At 39.5% G+C, this 17,305-nt stretch overlaps 1 protein-coding gene across 3 annotated transcripts in view; it reads left to right on the top strand.

The window, feature by feature from the left end:
- The window catches only part of LOC108895936 (plexin-B2), a 151,347-nt gene that overhangs the window by 7,156 nt on the left and 126,886 nt on the right, over positions 1-17,305 (top strand). The window contains exons 1-2 of one of the 3 annotated variants that reach the window (XM_051077834.1): positions 4,196-4,330; positions 7,148-7,326. The exons of 1 other annotated variant lie outside the window; for it this stretch is intronic. The gene's annotated coding sequence lies outside the window, so the exon portion shown is untranslated. Of the gene's footprint in view, positions 1-4,168; positions 4,331-7,147; positions 7,327-17,305 lie in introns of those variants that run through there. One more of the 3 variants, XM_051077833.1, reaches the window with a different exon arrangement.

Below are 17,305 nucleotides of genomic sequence, written 5' to 3'. Positions count from 1 at the left end.
TCCTGCCATCCAACACTTTAAGGACAGGTTGACAGTTTTCGAAGCCTGTCTCAAAACAACAGTCAGGTAAACAGTAATCATTCCTCCTATTTATACTGGCCATTAAGAGATTCTGTTCTAATGCACTTTCATTGTAAGGGATGAGGAACGCTGTTTACTTACACTGAAACAACAGTAAGAGGGGAGGAAGTATGAACAGGAGGAATGTTCATATGGGCAACTGACGATTGTTTTAAAGGATAACTCTGATATTTTGAACCTTCATTTCCCACATTTTTAATGATTAATAGGGACAAAAATCTTTGGAATCTGTGCAGTATTCCCTGGCCAGCACAGATGGCTGCTGCAATGTAAACAAACAGGGCAATTGTCCATGTCAAAGTACGTCCACTAAAGTGCTTGTTTTTGCCACTGACAGGCTCAGGCTGTTATTAGTGTCTGACAACATTATGGATAGGATTCCTACAGAGACAGTTTTATTTGTTTTATTAAAAAGTAAGATCCTTGGAAAGCGAGAAATATCAAAAATGCAGTCCCTGAAAAGAAAGAAAAGAAACAACAACTATGTTAATTGTACGTCTTGAACAATACATGAACCCCTGCTGCCCATTGTGCCAGTTTGTGCTGTGAACGGGTGCAAACTCTAAACTGGGGCTGCATTGAGTGATTATTCTGTCACTCAATCACTTTGACAAGTACCATAGCGATACATTTATTTGTGAGCTCAAGAGGAAACATGTCAAACCAAATCCAATTTCTAATCTGTAGTGATGCACGACAGGGGACACCTTTTGTTCTTATTTACCTCCTTTGCTTTTAATGCCAGGTAATGAAGAAAGAAGTATGACTGCACAGGCTTCATTTTCTAAAAAAACAAGCTGATCAGTCAGATATTAAACAGCAGAGAGTCACATTTCAGCTTTAGTATGCTTTGTTTGCACATTTAAGAGAATGGAAGCAAAGACATCCTCAAGAATCATACAAAATGATTCCTGTGAACATAATAAAGCAGCCTCTGTACATACAGAGATCATGGGAATTAAATGAGACTTTTTATCAAATGATCAGTGAACCCATCACTTTCATCTTTGAATGTTTTAGAGGGAAATTTTAATGTTGAGAAACCCTTTTATCTCCAAGATGATTTGGAGATGCAGAAAATGTAAATGGACATTTTGCCAAGACGAGATTTCCGTTCGACATGGAGACATTTTGCAAATTGCTCCTGTCGTTTCTCCATTCTGTCTTCCACATTACAAATGCAGGGAGGGAGGCCTGATTGAGAAGGGGGAGAGAGGGTGAGGAAAAAAAAAACAAAAAACATCACATCAAGTCAGATCACATTGTCTCGTTGATGGAACAATTTGTAAGTCAGTTTTGTCAGCATCACGCTTTTGCAAAACTCCCAAGAGTGCAATGACTGCATGCTGCCGAACCATCAGGCATCATTTATTTTACCCCAGATGCCCTTTAACTTCATCATCATGACTGCTGATACATATACACACTTTGCATGTCTCTGTCCTACACACACACACACACACACACACACACACACACACACACCAGTTTATGGTGAATGAAGAGTGGGAAGCACGGAGGGCCATGTAGCAACCTGGGTATTTTTGGCTACGTCTGTGTGTCTCTGTTAATTCAGGGTCACGTCAGTCAGTCTGTTTGGAGATGTGAGGCGTCACTCGCCAAAAAAGACAGAGCAATCATTAAATGAATAAAAGGCCGCCGCTTGCTTGGCAAAGAATAGAAAACATGAAAAGAGACACAAAGACAAAAAAGATTGGGGGAGGAGAGCTGCAGTGGCCCTCAGTCTAATGATTCTAGCCAGCATTTTCTATTTCCATTTAACTTCATACAATGCCTTTAATTACTTCTATTGTGTGGGCTTATTACAGGGGGACTGAAGGTTCATTATATTGAGAGATGGATGCACTTCAGAGTTTCTCTTATTGGTGTACAGTGGAGTGTTTTTCTTACATGAAAAACTGAACATGGTTTGTGATCTTAAAGGGCCATACAATGGTTCTGCATGGTTACCAAAATAATTGCGATTAATGATATTATTGTGATAATCATGACAATATGCTTTAAATTCTTAAAATAGCTCCAAAACACTGACAGTTGATTGACACAATTGAGTCGAATTATGGGCTATGTTAATAACTGACAGTAACCTTAGTTAATTTTACCTGGAGTTCAGCCATAGTGACAGGCTTACCATTTTGGAATGACAATTCAAAAATGGCAATTCAAAATAAATCAATACAGGACTGTATGTTGGCACTCGTGACGTATTAACGATTATCCCCATTGACGACGATGATGGAAATTCAGTGCGATCAAACTTATTATTCGTTTTTTTTATCATGCTGGGCAATAAAATTGTATACTGTCCCATCCCTAGCTTACAGTAAAAATTACAGCGCCACCTGCATGAATGGAGAAATGGTTGTCAGTTCTGTGAGCTGCAAACACTCAGGAATAACTGGTCCTTAAAGGCCATGAAACCTGCTAAAAATGTCAGATTTCCAAGGCTATCCATCTGAACACATGTCTAACCTGTGTTTTTCATGGTGATTCTCATTTAAAAGCAGCAGAGGTGTCAGATCATTAAGCCACAACAAAGTCCCTGCATCATGCAATATAAACAGCCAAAAAGAAAACCCTCAACCCCCGAGCTCCGCCATCAGCCAAAAGCCAAAAGCCAAAGGAAGGGAATGCTTTGTATCAAATCATTATGAGCTGCGTTGCTGCTGCTTATGTTGCTGTTGCATCACTCTTGTGTTGCTTTGGAACTGTGTCAGCTCTGTTTTGCATCCAAAAGAAGAGTGGATAAAAGAAGTATCCAATCCAAAAACAATAAGATACATGTTAATTTATCATTGACTGAGGCTCATGTTCATCTTTAAGCTGCTGCTTATACTAAGTAGAGTTGAGCAGCTGGAGAGATACAACCTGATGGAACAGTGAAGCAGTTATTTGATTAACACTCTCTTGTTTCTCAAATGTGAAGATTTGCTGCTTTCCTCAGTTGGTAAATTATTACATATTTGGGTTTTGGACTGTTAGTCTGACAAAACAAGAAATGTGAAGATGTCACCTCAGGCTCTGAGAACTTGTCTAGACGAATAATAATTAGACACTGAAAATTGCTAGTTGCAGCAGGAGTGGGTGAGAAAACCCTCTGTTGTTTCTTATTATCTTTATGGTACTTTTCTCTTGTATCATTGCATTTTTTATAAAGCAGAAACATAACGGGGAATGAGAGGAGAGAGGAGGAATGTCAGACCTTGTCCTGAAACAGGGTTGATTTAGATGTGATAGCATTTACCAGTTATCTGTGTCTGTGCATTTGTCGGTTTGTGTTTGTCCATTAGCAATGAAGCATGTGTCTAATCTGTGTTTGGGCTTCTGGAAAATGTTCAAAGGTTGTGTTTGTCATAGAAACAGTTGCAGGTGTGTGTGTGTGTGTGTGTGTGTGAGTTGATCTTTGACCACTTGTTCAGATAGGTGCAGCAGATAAAGGTAGATAAAGCCAAGGCTAGGACTAGCCACTGTACTGTCACACTTTCTCTGTCTCACATATCCTCTAGTGTGTATGTGAATATCATTAAACTCACATAAAGAGAAGGAATTGATCTTCTTTTACTCTTGTGCAAATGTATTTGAAGAGCAGTGTCTTTAACATTCTCATGTATAAAAATGTTGCAGCTTTCTTCTCCTTTCATTGATACTTACTCTGATCCAACTGCTTTAATCAGTTTACACCCAGTTGTCAGTTTAGCTTGGTAGACTGAGCAGCAGTCTAATACAGCAGCTCTGCAATGAATCCTACTTTTACAATTAAGCTTAAGGTTATAATGTTCATTTTTTTGTTAAAGAAACCTTAGTGAGGTGATCAGTTGACACCTGTCAATATGATGCAATACAGTCTGGCACAAAACAGCTTTCAAAAATGTTCATGAACTAACCATAGACTGCATCAGCTTAAAGGATAACACTGTTTTTGAACCTGGGCCTTATTTTCCCCATGTTTTTGGGTGTAAATGATTCATAGGGACAAAAATCTTTTTGAATCAGTGGAGCATTGAGCAAGAACGGTGTACCCAGCCACCACAAACAGCTGCTGCAATGTAAACAAATGGTGCAGTTATCTACATCCAGTGTCCACTAAACCAGAGACATCATTGTATATCACCACCAGAATACTGCTGCCTCAATCTGTCCTGAGTGTTAATGTCTGACTTTCAGTGATGGAGGAAGTATTCAGATCCTTCAGTGAAGTAAAAGAACAACTCTTATAATAACAATCAAGGTAGGTGTAGTTACTAAACTGGCAACTGAGTGTGTGTTTCCCTTTCTATACATCTGGGCCCTTTTAAATCATAAATGTGTATAAATGTGTGTATCAAATTTATAGGAAACCAAAGATGTTGTACAGCTGGTGGGGTTCATCCTCTTGGGAGCATGAATGTCAAATTTAGTGTTCAGATTTTCATGCTGTCTAGTAGTATCTCAGTCTGGACCAAAGCAGTAACTATGCTGTTAGAAAAAAACAAAAACAAAGCTCCTGATGTCTGGCATCTCTTTCCTGGGGAAGTCCCCTGCCACGCTAGGAGAGTTGTCCTTTTGCTTTTTTAATTTGTGTGGAGTAGAGAGAAGAACTGGGTGGCATGAGAGGGAGTTGCCACCAGACTTGGTGTCACCTCCTCCTGCTCAAAGTTCCATAGAAATCCAGTCTCACTTTCTTTTTCGGTTCTATCGAATTTAATGCTTTTATACTTCTCAATGTTTTCCTTCTCTATCTGCCATGGTATCTCTCTCCCTCATGTTCATATGAGTTGAATAATTTTGCTTCACCATCACTTCTTCAGCTCTTTATCCTCCCTGCTGTCACTCAGGCCTTGGCCACATTGTTCTCTGCCTGGGTTTGTTATTACTGTCAGAGTCTGACTCACTGGCTGACAGTTCCTCCCCCAGTTCATAATCCTTGCAGCCTTTCACATACTTTTTAACTCAACCTGTTTGTCTCACAGTCTCTTCATCAGTAGTTTGTTTTTACCTTACATTTTACTGTACATGTCATGTTTGACAGGAGTTTTTAAAGTAAACAGACAAGACAAAATGTGGATTTTACAAGTTGTTGTTTGACAGAAGTAGGCATATAGGAAGCGTGGAGTGTTGCCTTATGGGAAATGTAGGATTAGGTGTTTTCAGAGCTCAGCCCATACCACTGGAACTTGAAAGTCAGAGTATCTCATCCTCTACTACGTCAATTTTGTGAATTTTTGTGAATTCCTCAACGATTATTATTTGCTAGAATACCCCTTTAAAACAAGATCACCTCTGCCAAAGAGTTAAGTAACTGACCTTCATTCCCAGTGACATTTTAGGCTTGTTTGCTCCATGACTGTCAGTATCATCAAACAAGACAGAACAAATCCGATTTTGTGCTGTTACCAGATTTTGTTTGTTGCATATTTAAAGAAAAATAGAACTTAATAATGGAATAAATGACTTAGTGACACAGTGTAGAGTTTTGCTCTGTTAAAAGTCACATAAAAGCAGCCAAACAATAGTAATTAGACCTGGTGTTGGAACCCATCTGAAGGGTTGCTAAATAAATCTGAGGGATCATGAGATGGTTTTAAGGTTGCAAAAAGAAAGGAAAACATCTCTGCTGTGACAAATTTGGTCTATTTTTTCAAGCTTTCTCTTACTAGATAATTTTACCCTTACAGTATTTAAAAAGTGTGCAAATAAAACAATCTGAGACAAAAAAAGACTGTTTGGTTGAGCTGCTTACAACCTGTGGGTCACAAACATAAATGATTAGAATTAGACAGTGAAATAATTGATGAAGATTAATCACTGCTGTAAATATATAATCAAACTACCTTATTTGTTATATTAGAAGAGTGATGATAGTAATGTACTGAACACAATGTGTGTGTCTTTTCCATCCCAGACTGTTTAATGTAGCAGATCTTTTTTAGAATCACGCAGTAATGCAATGAGCATGTGGATCGCTTTCAGTTTTCATTACCCCACTGGGGATTTCTGAGGAGATGGAAGAGTGGAGCATGGATGTGTGATCTTTGGCTCCGGGAATTTCCAATGTTTTATTTAAGTCTTGGTCGGTCAGTGGCTCTGAGGTAGTGTCGTTTTAAAGAGAAGGTAACAGCAGATTAAAATTTTTATAAGCAGCTTTTTTTGTATCACCATTAGTGACGGATCCATAGTCTGAGAAAAAGATCTGAAAATAAAATGTGCCTCTGAGTTATGTAAGAGGTAGAAGCCATGTCTGATACCTGTTCTTATAAATACAAACAAGGTATGAAGGTGAACAGGCTGTCAGGGTATTTATGGGTGAATGGTCTCTCTGTGTGGGCTATAATTAAAACCACTTTCACACCTACAGTGTCACGTCAGCTGTGCTGGAGTTTGTGAGGAGGAAGTGGTCCTGTAACACAGAGGTTTATGGGTTGTTGAGAAGTTGGTTGTTAACAGTTCCACATTCTTTGAAAGTTGATATTGTGTCATTTCATGATTTGCCCTCACATAGTATGAACAGCAAGGATGGTAGCTAACTGCAAAAAACACACTTAAAGGTGCTATATGTAGGATTTTGCTCTCGCTACATAGCCAGTGTTAGCATAACAGCTGCTTACTTACCAGTCTAGAAGAAACTTTGCGAGTTCAGCATCAAACTTCATTCATTTATTTGCCCAGAGCTGTGTCCAGTTGTGGAAAGCATCTGCAGTGTGAACACTATCCAGTCTGCCCTTTGTACAACATGAAAGGATGAAGAAAGTAGTACTTATAGTAGGACTTATTCTAACCTCTTGTATTGTAAATGCAGCAATGGCTGAAGCTCTTAGTAAGCGACCATCACCACTGCCTGCTACTGACAAAAAACCACGAGGTAGCAGAGAAAACTGACAAATAGCTCTGATCAAGAAAATAATTGTCATTAATTGATAATAAAAGCCCTAAAACCAATGGATTTCCTATGATCACACCATAAAACCATCACTGCTGCTTTATCACTGCTCAGCCCAGTCTGTGTTGACGGTTCTACCTCAGTGTTTTCAAGAAGCTATTTCCACCATGTGAGTTTTACCACTTTCAGATTTCTCTGCTCTGGAGCGTCATGTTCGGTTGAGGAAACATCAAGCCGAGCTGCATCTTCAGATTTATCTGCGTCATCGCATTTAGTGGTCTCTGGAGTGTGATCGCACCCTGAGCCTTTGTCTGCAGGGGATGGCTGCCTCAGTTGCATCTCATTGACACTGCTGGCTGTTTGTTGAGGTGTGTATGTGACAATCTAACACAAAATACGGCATGATTGTGAGATACACAAATACTTAGAGACACATTCACACCTTCAAGACCTGCATGGTGGCATGAGTGTGAATGGATGTATGTGTGTGTGTGTGTGTGGTTTAGGTGGGTGGCTCACATGTGGTTGGAGGTGATATCTCTTTTTTGCTTTTCCAACCCTTGTGGAAAGGCAGGTGATAAATGCTTGGACACACACACAGACACTGTCTCTTACATTAAGTTGCAGCTACATTTGATCAAAAAAATAACATGGTGTATGTATGTGCGTTCTCACGGCTGCAATTTGACCTCTTGTCTCCACCACAGGAAACCCAAAACCTCAATCCTCTCCTCCTCTATTAGAGATTTGATTGTTTAATTCCAAGATTTTCCCACATGTCTCTCTGGATCTCTCTTTGCTCGCTTATTTCCACCTCATTTCTTACCCACTGTTAAAAATTTCCTTAGTAGATTTTTGCTTTCCACCCTGTATTGTTTTTTTGCAGGACACAAATAGTCTCCACATGAATTGTCATGAAAAGGTGTGTTTTTTCCCCCCTCATATTTAGTGTAAGCACTATTTGTTGTCTTTATCATGCAATCAACACGCCACAGTTCATGCAGCGATGGTATTCATGAACACAACACGCGCACACACTGCTGATTACAGATGGAGCATGCTCCTCTTAAAGTGGCATTAGGCAAGTTGCTCAGCAAGTTATCTCTGTGGAATTTTTATAGTTTTTCTTAAAGGATAATGCCAGTATTTTTGAACCTGGGCCTTATTTTCCCACATTTTCCAACAGCCTCTGCAATGTAATACAGTGCTTGTTTTTGCCACGGCTCAGATTGTTATTATAAGTGTCTGACAACATTATGGACAGGATTCCTACAGAGACAGACCTTTTTATTTAAGAGTAAGATTTATTTTGTTTAACCAGTAATATCAGTATATATCACTGCCAGATTACATTGACAAAAACAGTAATTTTACAGAGCAGATCACAGGAGCTACTGGAATACCACTGCCAGTGTGTTTGTGTTACTGTGTGGTAGTATTAATAGCATTAATAGTCTTTCTTTCACCACTGGAGGTCACACAATAACACAAACTAACTGATCGAGGCAGCAGTGTTCAAAGAACTCCTGTGTCCTGCTCGGTAAAATTGCTGTTTTTTTCAATGGAGTTTGTTACTGTTATAGTGTATATAGTGGATGGTGGTGATATTCAGATCCTTTACAACAGTAAAAGTACCACATTTTACAGATGCTTAAATGTTTTAACATTGTGACTGTGAGTGTGTTAGCGTGATAACATTAGTATTTAGTCTCAATGCAGCTCCACAGAGCTGCTAGCAAGGCTAAAGGCTCTATGTCTTGTTTTTCTTCTGTTCAGTGATGTTTCTTTTCTTTAGCATCTGAGCTTGTATGCTTCATTGTTTATCTTCTTCTGAAAAACAGTCACATTCTCATTGGATTTAACCTGGTTAAATCAATGTTAACAGTATTAAAGGACAGCAGGGTTTTGAGGTAAATCAGGGTCGAGTTAGAGCGGTTGCTTCACTGCTGAAGGTCTCAGTAATGTTTGTCAAGTGCTTCCCATTTGGCTGCAGGAGAGAGGGAGCGGGGGGGAAGAACACACACACACACACACACACACACACACACACACTCTAATCAGTGACAGTCAGTACTTTCCACTGGATGTGACACAGTGTTACCCATGAATAAACCAGTTTAACAGAGTTGCTGTATCTGTTGACACTGCAAGGTGTGGCTCCCTGTATATGTGTGTTACAATGTGTGTGTCTGTGTGTGTGTGTGGTCCTACACTATTAACCTGCTGGGTGAGCATCTGTTCAACTCTGCTACTCTTGGGTTTTTCTTCTAAATGCTCTTCTCAGAGCTGTCGTCTTCCTCTCTTTCTTTTTCACTCTTTCTCCTCTAAACTAATCATCGTCTTTGTTCAGACCCAAACACTGGACTGCCCTGTCTTTGAGATTCCAGATTTCTGTCTGTTAGTCTTCCTGTTTTTCTTTCATGGTCTGTGCTATGGACATAAAAAGATTATACAGTTGCCTGACACTGTAACCTTCATTAAAGGAACTTGCTTTTAAGTTTAGCTGTCACTACATAGCCACCATTAGCATTAACAAATGTTTACTTATCAGTCTAGAAGAAACATTCTGAGTTCAGCTTAAAACTTCATTCCTTTACTCACCAAGAGCTATCGCCAGCAGTGGAAAGCAACAGCAATATGTTGTTTCTAGTTCTCTTTTCTTCTACTAAAGTTAGCATGCTAACCAGCCAGCTCTGGCCTAGCTTGCCCGTCTCATCACTTTCCGATAGTGACTCAGTGTAGCGTTCAGGCTGCCCTGAAGAAGAAGCAGTGCTGCTCAGATGGTGTGTTCTAACCTCCTGTTTTGTAAACACAATGGTGGTTTAAGCTCTTGGCAGTCGATCATCACTGCCACCTGCTCCCCGCCAGAAACCATGTTCAAACTTACAAATAGCCTCTTTTAAATAAGCAGACTCTGGTTACATCCCCACCAGAAGTGAATACCTGCAGTGCTTCCTGCTGCCAATAACATTACATTTACTTTCCTAAACAAAATCCAGTGTGGTTGATTTTACTGGAAACAACCGCTGTGTTAACTGTCAACTTTTGTCTGAAGTGGGTCTTGCTCAAACTTAGATGAGAGTTGATTTCAAAACTCTCCAGGAAAAGAAGTTATATTTTGACTTTTTTGCTCAAGTCATGTTTGAGATGGAAGGAGAAAGAAAAAGGAGAGTTAACTGCTCACACATCAGCCATAACAACTTTATAAAGAGAAAATTTGTCAGGTGGATGTGGTTTTCTGCTTGATATTGTATTTTAGAGTCCTCCTCCTACCTCTGTCTGCACATTGACCTTTTTGACTTTAACACTGAGAAACTCCCACACATAAATTTGACCTTTGTTGTCCTCTGAAACGTTTTCTTAACTAGTTGTGCAGGCCTGTGTCTCATCATACTGTATGTTCTTGTTATAAGGTTCTTCTGGGACTGTCACTGTTCATGTTTAAGTTCTTGGTTTGGATGGAGACCTCAGACCCTGATTACTTGCAGAAAATCTTGTTCTTGGTTTCTGAGTCATGTTGAATTCATCAGCGTCACATGAACACCATCAAAGCTGTGTGCGTGTGTGTGTGTGTGTGTGTGTGTGTGTTGGCTATTGTTTATGTATTTAGTGTGCATGCATGCAATGTAAGTAATACTTACAGTATGTACTTGTACTGGGTTTTGTGTATGTATCTTTATATTTAGTTTGAAAGTGATGGTTACAGTTTGGGTTGCTGTGCTGTGTTGTGTGTGTGTGTGTGTGTGTGTGTGTCCGTGTGCTTCATTTCCTGTATGTTGGCTTGTTGCCTGTTTGACCCTGCATGATTTGGCTCTCTGCCTTCCTCTCTCTTTCTTGGCCTCTTTCTTGCTTTCTTTCCTCTCCCTACTCAGATTTTTTTGTTGTTTCTTTCTAGAAACATTCACACAGCAGTTCACAGAGGATATTCTTAAAAAAACTGTTGAAATTCAGAAATAATAACTTTGGCCTTTATTTACCTCTACTGAAGGCAGGTTTTTTTTGGTTTTATAACGTGTCATATTTTATTTTGAAACCTCTCTGTTTTCTTCTGCTCCTGTTTAAAGTTAATCTGCTGTTGCTGCTGTTTGCTTTTAATGTAAAATTCAGCATTTCCTGCAGATGTTTACCATTAAAAGCCTTCTAGTGGTTTAAGGGGCGTGACTCCTACCCTTCCCTTGAAAGCTTTTAATGTGAAACACTTGACTGAAAGAGTGGTAAGTATTGTGTGACTATGTCATACTAATGGGGTTAAGGCTGAGGAAATTTACCATGTCATCCATTACAGTACTATAGGTTATAGATTTATAGGGGTATTTAAGTACTGGCTCCATATTTAGACCATGTGGTAGCACTAAATAAGTGGTTTAAATTATTCATATGGCTCATCATTTATCTTTTATTTATGTTTTACTGGTAAATATTCAGAAGATGTTGTTTTGTTCTTTGGTGTGAAAGCACTGTTTTGAAGAGTTTAATACTGATAAATTATTAGATAAAAATAGAACTATGTATCTGCAAGCAGTCCCAAACTGAGGGTGGACTTACTCAGGGAGTCAAGTAGGAAAAGACCATTTTTGGACAGGCTCAGATGGTGTAACACATTTGTTTCTTTGTGCAAATTGAGTGTTACCTACATTTAATACTAATGAAACTACTAACAGTATATTTGTCAGTGGCAGTTAAATAAAACTCAAACCCTTTAGAGTCTTTACAGAATTTATTTAGCATTAGATTTCAACTACTATATTAGCTGACAGGAGTCAGGAGCAAGCTAATATTTAAGGGCTAAAACTCAAAGTTTGACTGAATCCATTCTAATGCTGGAGAACAGATTTCATTTAAGGGGACATACTATGTTCATTTTCCAGATCTGTATTTTTGTTCTTGGAGTCCACCAGTAATTAAACACAGTTTTAAACAGCTGTTAATGCTAATGTTGGCTATGTAGCAGTAACAAAAACTTACATATAGCACCTTTAATATGAAGATTGAACACTGTAACATTATGTATATGACAAGCAATGAGGAAAAACATAATCGAGCCCCTTTAACTTAACAAATCTTGGTATTTTGTCAGTCGAGAACTGGATCCAAAGTGGAACAGAACCCAGTCCGAGTCTTTTGTTTTACTGTTGTTGCTGTTTTTCTGTTTCTGTTTGTCTTTTTTTTGTCTCTCTCACACACACTCACACACAGCAGTGGAATAAAAGTGCTGTACCCATTTACAGTCACATTGTTAACTTCTAAATGAAACCAAATGTCAAATATTTTGCCAAACACACACCACATACCGTACACCACATTACGTAGTGCTGGCTCTGTCTGCACACGAATATACAATTTTCCATTAAATATACTTTCATCTGGTGGGGTCTGCATCAGCAGTTTATATTCACTGATTGTCTATCGTTTGTTTGTGTACATGTTTCTGTGTGTGTTTTTGTGTGTGTTTGTGCATCAGATCATCTCAGTGGTAATTTGCTGGCTGTATAGAAACAATGAGGCTGTGGGAAGGTCAGGATACACATCTCTGATCCAGCTGTGTGTGTGTGTGTTGCTTGTGTCTCATTTCTTGTCTTTTACAGATCAGTCCTGCTGTTTGTCACTGGGCGTTAAGCTCCATTTGAACGTTGATAGTCACACACTTCATAATAATGTACTGTGGAGTGTACGTGCGTGTGTGTGTGTGCTTTGAATAATTGATCACACATTTCATTTGGCAATAGATTACTGGATAAGATCTGAGTCAATATTTCTGACTGCTCCACATCTGTAACTAGATTCCAACAAAACCATGAGGAACATGGAAGTGGCAGCAAACCTGAAAACTGAGGCAACAGATAAGGATAGACTTAACCTCGGTTATAGTGGAGGGTTAATGAGGTCACACAAGGTTAACAAGGTTTAACTTAAACCTGGGGTAACACAGCCTGGGATTTGCTGCTACCTGAGAAGACCAGTTCAGGACCAGAAAGCATCAATGTGCATGTTTTTTTTTTTTTACCAGGAGGTTTGTTTGAGCTGAGCATGTAAAAGTGTTAAAAAGTGCGTTAAAAAGAAAGTTACTCATCAGCTGAGTATCTGTGCTGTCAGATCCACAGTCAACAGAAAAGTTCCTGTAACATGTTTTGTTTGTGAGCAGAAGCTGTTCTGGTTCCAGCTGTTCTTTCTTCTTGTGTGTTGTTGTGTTTTCTCACATCAGTTGGTATTTCCTGGAGGTGGAGATGTCTGGAGTGAATGAATCTATTCCTCTGCTCTTTCCCTTCTTTCACTTTCACTGTCCTTTTCTCTCCATTTCTGCCGTTTTTCCCCTCCTTGTTGCAGGGTTATATTATTTATGTGTGTGTGGTAGTAAATTCCTGCTCCAGTTATGAGGTGATTAGTCATATGGTATCAGTTTATTTTGCCAGTAATGGAAACTGCTCGCTGCCAAAAACGCCCCTCTCTCTGCTTCCAAACTCCCCTCTCTCCCTCAGCTTTCCCCCTCCTCTTTTCTCTCTTCAATTTTCTCCCTCCTCCTTTCATCCACCCTTTTGCTCTCATTTTATGGCCTTTCTCTCCTCCTCTCACCTTTCCCTCCTCTTCCTCCTTATTGCATTCTTTTCATTCCTTTTTCAACTTTCCACCCCCTCCTTCTCATCACTTTTCCAATCTCTTGTTTCTTCTCTTTCTCTTACCCTTTCGCACTTAATTTTCCCTCCCTCTATTGTCATTTCCTATTTCATCCTTTCTCCTCCCATCACCACCTCCCTCACTAATGTGAATTTTTTCATGTTTATAGAGAATGACAAAATGGCTCTGCCCCTCCCACCTAATAAAGAAAACATGCCCAGACTTGTGAAATAAAGGAACATTTCGCTTTTAATGGTTTTGTTGTAGATTTGCCCCAAAAAACATGCAAAACATATGTTGCATAACTTGAAACAAACAACCCAATCACCGATTTACTGTTTATGCATTAGATTAATATGATTACCAGTTAACCCTTGTGATTGTTTAGCTCCAGGTCAACTGACTGTGACCACTCTGATAAATATTCTACGTACAGCTTGCTCTTCAACAAGCTTAATGTTATGTCAATTAGAGAGGGGGATGGTTGGGAGAAGAGATAACACACAGAGACAGACAGAGGCCGGCTGAGTGTTTACATTTGGTGGCCACAGGTCTGATTATGGAGGAATGTGAGGACAACTCAGTCATGTCAGAGTCCGATAACGGGGATTATGGGTCATTCAGAGTGAGACAGCGAGACGCATTGTACCACACAGTTATTTGGAGCTGGGTAAGCTCATTGAGTAATCCTGTTTAAAGTGACTGTGTCAAGTTTCAAGTCTGTTTTGTCAGATACTCGATAACAATGCAAACATCATTATCAAGTAATAAAATTCCCGGTCTTGACTCCAGCCCAACCTTACTTATTAAGTAAAATAAGGGCAGAGTAAGTAAGTAAAAAAAATGAACAGTAGTTAAATTCATTGTGTGTCTGTGTTGGTGTCTCTGTTTATTTATTGGTCTTTCCCAGTTTTAAGACTTGCTACAAAGTGTTTTTTTTTTTCATTGAGTTGGAGCTAGAACAGCAGTGATTAGCTGATTTGTTGTGCTGTTTGTCTTTGTCTTACGTAACAGTACATGTAATGTTTTTGGTTTTGGACTGTTGGTTGGACGACACAGGACATTTGTAGTTCCTCTCCAATCATGTTTGTAAGTTTGTAAAAATACTCTGCTATGATTAACATTTTTGTCAACATGACACAGACTAAACAGGGTAATACTCAGCTGTGGTGTCGACCGGTTCTTTCACTCATGATATCTCTTGTATAAAAAAACACCATATGGACATGTTAATAAGGTTAAAAACTTTAATTTTCATTGGATCAGGCCTTTCATAATGCTGCCTGGTGCCCTTGTGCTCTGGGATATCATCATTAGATGACAGGCATCATCAGATGATGGGAAGATTGCCTAATTAATTAGATGTTGAAAAGACACAAGGTCACACAGGTGCACAGTAACAAGAAACATGGATTACTGTGGCAGAGAAAGGTCTTCTCCATTAATGACAGAACAAATCATGTGGAATCAAAGACAGTACACAAGATTTCTTCCTTACTCAGCGGCTGGAGTGCTGTTGAGCAACACTGCGCTCAGTGCTACCACTGCTGTCTGGAAGATATATTACAGCAATACTACTGAATAAAACTGTAGTCTCCTTTTATATAGAACTGGACAGCACCTGTTATGATGTATTTGTTCTTGAGACACAGACTTTGAAGGAGCTGCAGCCCCGCTTTAGGTTGAACACAACACAAGGACAAATCCAGGGATATGTAATTAATTGTAACTTTCAAAAGTGGATTTAGTGTAAAGCATATTAATTAAAATAGTTCTGCCACCCCCCCTCCTCATCCTGATAAAACGAGGTGTGGAGCAGCTGGAGTCTCACTTTGATCCAACAACATTTAGATGAATTTTGAGGAGTGATTGGCGAGAAACTAATCAAACAGCCAATCAGGGATTTGAGGTTGTGTAAATGTTCAAGTCAAGTTCAAGGTCCTGTGAATGTTACAGGTTTTGAAATGGAAATGTGTGTGAGTGATCAACACCTCTAGAAGGATGTAGATTGGAAATAGCATGTGTGTGACTCCACAGGAGGCAGAGATGGCATACTAAAGCTGCATCTCATTAACTTGTGTGTGTGTGTGTGTGTGTGTGTGTGTGTGGCAGAGAGAGCTGCCAAACAGGAGGATGTCAGTGCCAGCTACTGACAAACCCTCACACACAAACACACACCCGCTTCAGGGTTACTTCTCAAGGACACAGGCGTGCATGCCGCTGATTGCCGTATGCTTGTGGGTGAATCTGTCTCATATCAGCACGAGGTTGCGTGGACCTCCTATGTGTCACCAAACAAACTCCACCCCTGGAGGATGTTTGTGAAAGTCGATGTTGGGTTTTCTTCTCTTTTCAGCTGCCAGAAATCTCCCCAAAGGGCATCATGGAGGTTACACTCTGACATTTAAATACTTGAGCTGCATCTGAGAAGCAGTAGTCACAGTAATGCAGGACAGATGAGTGATGGGTACATTAAGGTTTTAGCAGAATGATTTTTAGACACAGATAAAGAGATTTTTTGGTTATTTACCAGACCATGACAGTGCATCAGTCCTCATCTAACTTTTGACAAGAGAGCAAATAAGTGTATTTTCCAAAATGCTGAATTCTGTTCCTGTCAGGATGGAAAAGCCTCTAAAAGTAAAAAAAATCTGACTTTTGAATGAGCTGACATGATTTTTTTAAATGGATTAAACTGGTTAAATTTCTCTCTGGACAAAATATTGGTTATGTACAGGTCTATTACAGAAAATGATTTGAAAAAAATTGGTATCCAACCCATATCTTTCAGTGGTAGTTTGATTTATCTTTCCAGACACAGGCTCTGATAGGTCTCCAAACGCTTCATGCATTTCCATCAGATATTTGATGTGCACCCAACTGCTGTTAATGCCAAGCTTTGCGGCAAACAGATCAGAGCAGTCATGGAGGCAAGGGTTGTGTCAAGAGAAAGAAATTTTCAGGACGGGGCGAAGGCATGACAAAACTGAAACAGACAGATAAGAGAGGAGGCAGAGGAGGTCAGAGAGTGGAGTTTCTGATAGTTCAAGAGCGGGATTTTTGATCGATAAGAAGGTTTCAAGGCTGATGCTGACAGTTTTTGGATTGAAGCTGCTGTCCTTTTTTTCTTTTTTGCTGAAATAGCTTTAAATTAAATCATTTTCATTCCAAAAACATTTCTAAAGTTGAACAAGCATTCAGGGTGACTCTTGACACTCTTGACAAAGTGTCGAGAGTTTTATTCTCCGCAGACTGGAACAGATTCTGCAGCAATAGTTGAACCACAGTAGGATGGGAAAGCGCTGGCCCAGTTTTCACCTTAAAGCCCTCAGCTCAGTGCAGGTTGGTCATCCAAAAAGTGGAGTGGCTATAAATGGTCACAGTAAAATAACCCTACAATAATTCAACACTGTAGAGATGGGACAACGTTAGAAACCAACAGCAGAATATAAACCAAGTTTAAAGATGACAATGTTGAGGGTGTGGAGTAGATGTTCCCAACTTTTTCCTCTTTTTCCTGTGCCGTTTGTCATTGAATTGACAGATGTTTACTGTAGTTGGACCCCTGCGTTGATTAACTGATCGATCGATTAGTCGGTCGACAGAAATTCTGATATTTGATTTTGATATTTTGATAATTGATTAAGTAGCGTGATCCTATGGACTTGTGTACAATACCAGGCCACTTTCAGCTCATTTTATGTGTCATTTCTAAATGACTTGGCGTGTTATTCA

Source organism: Lates calcarifer, linkage group LG18 (genome assembly GCF_001640805.2).
Source record: "Lates calcarifer isolate ASB-BC8 linkage group LG18, TLL_Latcal_v3, whole genome shotgun sequence".
In the NCBI taxonomy this organism is placed as follows: domain Eukaryota; kingdom Metazoa; phylum Chordata; class Actinopteri; family Centropomidae; genus Lates; species Lates calcarifer.
This window is presented reverse-complemented; position numbering and strand designations above follow the sequence as displayed.